This window comes from Pygoscelis adeliae, unplaced genomic scaffold (assembly GCF_000699105.1).
Source record: "Pygoscelis adeliae isolate BGI_AS28 unplaced genomic scaffold, ASM69910v1 Scaffold172, whole genome shotgun sequence".
Taxonomy (NCBI): domain Eukaryota; kingdom Metazoa; phylum Chordata; class Aves; order Sphenisciformes; family Spheniscidae; genus Pygoscelis; species Pygoscelis adeliae.
Genome location: NW_008824338.1, coordinates 2,325,070 through 2,328,898, shown reverse-complemented (window position 1 = coordinate 2,328,898; position 3,829 = coordinate 2,325,070).

Below are 3,829 nucleotides of genomic sequence, written 5' to 3'. Positions count from 1 at the left end.
AAATCATCCTAGAAACAGCAAATCTCTTGACCTGGTAGCACATTTATGCAGCTGAGACTAGATTTCAGCTCTCCTGATGCAAAGCACTGTTTCTTAACTCCTAGATTGTACCAGATGGGTGCATTAGTCATATTGAGGCACTGTAACAAGACTAAATCACCGAAGCTGGGCTGCAAGGATGGTCCTACAGTGCATTTTAGGGCTGGGCCTTTAAGAGCTGCGTGGTTAATTCCTAAAACCAACTTGTTTGAAAGATCTCGCTTTCTCACAGGAACACAAATAAGCTTTCTTACAGGTGTCTGGTAGCAGTCTTCCTTTTCTGGATGCACAGAGGAACAATCTGATGATATTTTTAAAATTCCAGCTCAGTTTTCTGCTGGCTTATAGCTGAACACCATAATGCAAAATTGTTTGGCTGGATATGATTTGAGGACCAACAGAGTGCTTGTTGACTCTTGCTTCCACGCGCTCCACCTTTGTCAAACCTCTCCTGACTATTTGTCTTTTACACAATCCAGTCAGGTGCTCCACCACCATCCCTGCAGAGTAACAGTGTCACCGGCTGAGGTTCACAGCCTGGCTGATTGCGTGGGCATTGCCAGCGTTTCCTTCTCACCACTCCACTTTCTCAGTAACGGTAAAAAAAAAAGGGGGGGGGGGGAAAGCCTTGGTAACTAGCTGGGGAAGCTAATAAAGATCTGAACTGTTACCTCTCCTCCCAAAAGATGCAAACTAAACCACCCATTGGTCTGGGAGGAACTCATTAGGAAGCCAAAACCAAGTGCAACAAATCATAAAAAACATCTGCAAGTGACTTCAGCTAAAATACATGATGGGAGTGTTTTCTGTGTCCCAGATAGCCCTGAGTTCAACTTTTACCAAAAGCAAGGATTGCTTCTGGGTGAAGACCACCACCTCTGCTTCAGTAACTTGAAGCATCAGGGGTGCAGGGCTCATGCATTAAGGTGTCATTCTCAGCGCATGCAAAAAGGCTCTGCTATCCTCTGGGTCACCGAGGAATATTCTCTCAATAATGAGCGGCTGCTTTCCATAAGAGTATTTTTAGAGTTGCAGAAAGAAATGCTGAAGGTAAGATGGCTGTGTACAGAGAAAGATTATATTCCAATAATCACTTCAAAGAGAATGGGGGGGAAGGCATGTTTCTAATTTCTATACAAAAACAAAGGAAGTAATTTCTTTCAAGGTTTTTTATTTGTTTTTCAAATTGCACAGTGCTCAACTTTTAAAATAATAATCATTCTTGACAGCCATTTAATAATTGTTAGTGATCTATAGCTTTATTATAAAGTACTCATCTAATGATGTATTTCCTTTACCCTAAGGGCCAAGTACAAAGCAGGGAAATTATCTCGGTGATACTTTTAATAACTTCCTGTGGGATTGCAAACTCTGGCTGAAGCTGTCTCTGCAAAAGAGTTAATCATGTAATTTCACAGATTAGACAACACAGGGTTACTAATGAGAAACTTCAGTTCAGTGATAAACTCTTTTTTTTTCCAAGAATATTTTGAGAGGCCTGTAACCTTTGGCTGACACCCAACGAGGCTATTAGTTTAACCATGGGATGCACTACCAAATGTACAAGAGTCAGCAGAACTTTTCCTTCTGAAAATTGCTCATAACCCTCTGTGAAGAAGCCTTCGAAAACCCAGAATGGATAGACGGAAGGGAAAAATCAGGCGAAAAGGGGCTGACTTATCGGCTTCCGATAATTGGCACAGCTTCAGCTTCCAGTTTCTTTTCAACAACGTCCGCTCACTATAGCAACCCCGGATCCCATTTAAATGTCATGCTGCCCTCTGTTCTATAAACATGTATCATCCATCACTAAATATTTAGATCTGAATTGTTGGAACTGAGTTCTGTGCCAGGGGTAAGGGGATTAATTCCTTTCAAGGCCCTCACATGATGGATTTTTCACTGAAGTAAACATCCGAGAAGAGCTCACACTACGGCCATAAAATATATAAATAAAGTTTAAAGTTTAATTAAGTCAACATTATTTAAAGTGGTTGTCATATTTTATGGTGAACTCTTCGTGTTTATTTTGTATGACTCCTCATAAATAGTCTCTCCCCTTCAGACAAAAGGCACGGCTGGGTTAAAGTTAAGGGTCCCATGCGTGGTACGGGAAGGAGGATCTCCCGGGCTCGGGGGATCTGAAACGCGCTGTATCGGGCCTTCTGCTATCTCATGTCTTCCTAATGAGCTGAGATGTTGTGCAGACACAGGAAAAGCACGGCGGAGTTACAACAGACGTGACACGGGGAAGTCTTTCGAGTGGCTATCTGGGCTCGGCGGAAAGAGGGCCTCATCCTGCCCGGTACAAAGGCCGCTGATGCCGGGCAGGCAGGCAGCAGGGAAGGAGATGGGGCTCGGAGGAGGCAGGATGAGAGGGGCAGTCCCTCCCGCCTCTGCCAGCAAGTGGATTGCACCGAGCACTGGGAGAGAGCTGGCGTTGCTCCTATTCCTCTCCCACCCTTCCTTCTCCCTAAACAAGTCCCCCAACCCAATGAGGTGTACTTTCAAGAGGAAAATGATATGATGTTGTTATGTGGCCTAATCCTTTGTAACAGCAAGGGTAATTTTAAAAGTGAAAGCAAGTGAGTGGAGAAATTTATCAAAGTGATTGCTAATCGATGCTCTCCTGTAGAGAGGTCTTGTAATGCCCTGATAAGGACTTCTGGATAATTAGGTAAGCGCCCAGGCGAGAAAGGGTGAACCAAATGCTAGAGCTCCAGGTCAAACCTGGGGAGAACTTGCATTCAACTTCTGCACTCCCTCAGCTGCCATGGGCAGCTCCTGCCCGCGCTCTCTGCCTCCGCTCCCCATCTGTATATCAGCAGTGGGTTACATCTCCATTAAGGAGCTTGTTATTAGGGCAAACACAAAACTGTTGTGAGCTGCTCATATTCTCAAGGGGCGTGTGCTGTGTAAGACGGAGACCTCTTTTTTTCTCTCTTTCTCAGGATTTTCTGTATCTGTGAAAGGGGACTAGAAATGTTGCCAGGACAGTAGAGCTCAAAGAAAGGATTAGTAGCAGAGGTATTAACTGTTATAGCAGTTTGCCGCTGATGTCCTACATGACTGAGAACAAGTCATTTGGTATTTCTGTTTCTTACCAATAAAACTGGAGTAAGGACATTTTATCTTGTTTAACCTGCTTCAACAGTAAAGTTCCTGCAGCAGGGCTGGTCTTTTACACTGTGTATACAGTGCTCACACCAAAAATTTCTAGTCTCTGGAAACAGTCACCTATAGCTGCTATCATGCTGCAAACACTGAAGCATGGTCATTCATCCCATACCTATTTATAAAGTAAATATGTACGTGCGTATGCATGTCTGTATATGCAGACACACACACACACTTTACTGATTCTCAAATATCCATGTTTAATCTATGAGCATGGACACGTTCATTCAAGTTCAGAAGCATAGGTCATGCAATCAGTTCGTGAGGGGAAATGCAAGGCATGCTTCATCCAGAAGGGCACATGCAGAAACGCAGAGCAGACTGAACCAAATTTACCAGATGGTAAATTCTCTTTCTATTAAATGAAGCCACAAACAGCCATATGATGAAAGATCCCTCTGCTTTCATTCTGTGTCAGTACTGATTATGTTGCCCCAAAATCTTTAGCATTAGGTAACACGATCATGCTGAAGGTAGTATGAAATTTAATGAGGTCTTAATCTACATGACAGGTTAAAAGCTATGAGAGTTTCTAAGGCTCTATGTGGTATAAATGGAGTGCAAGCTAATATTATTTGATAAGATAGGAAGAGGCCCAGCTGAAGGGAAAGCA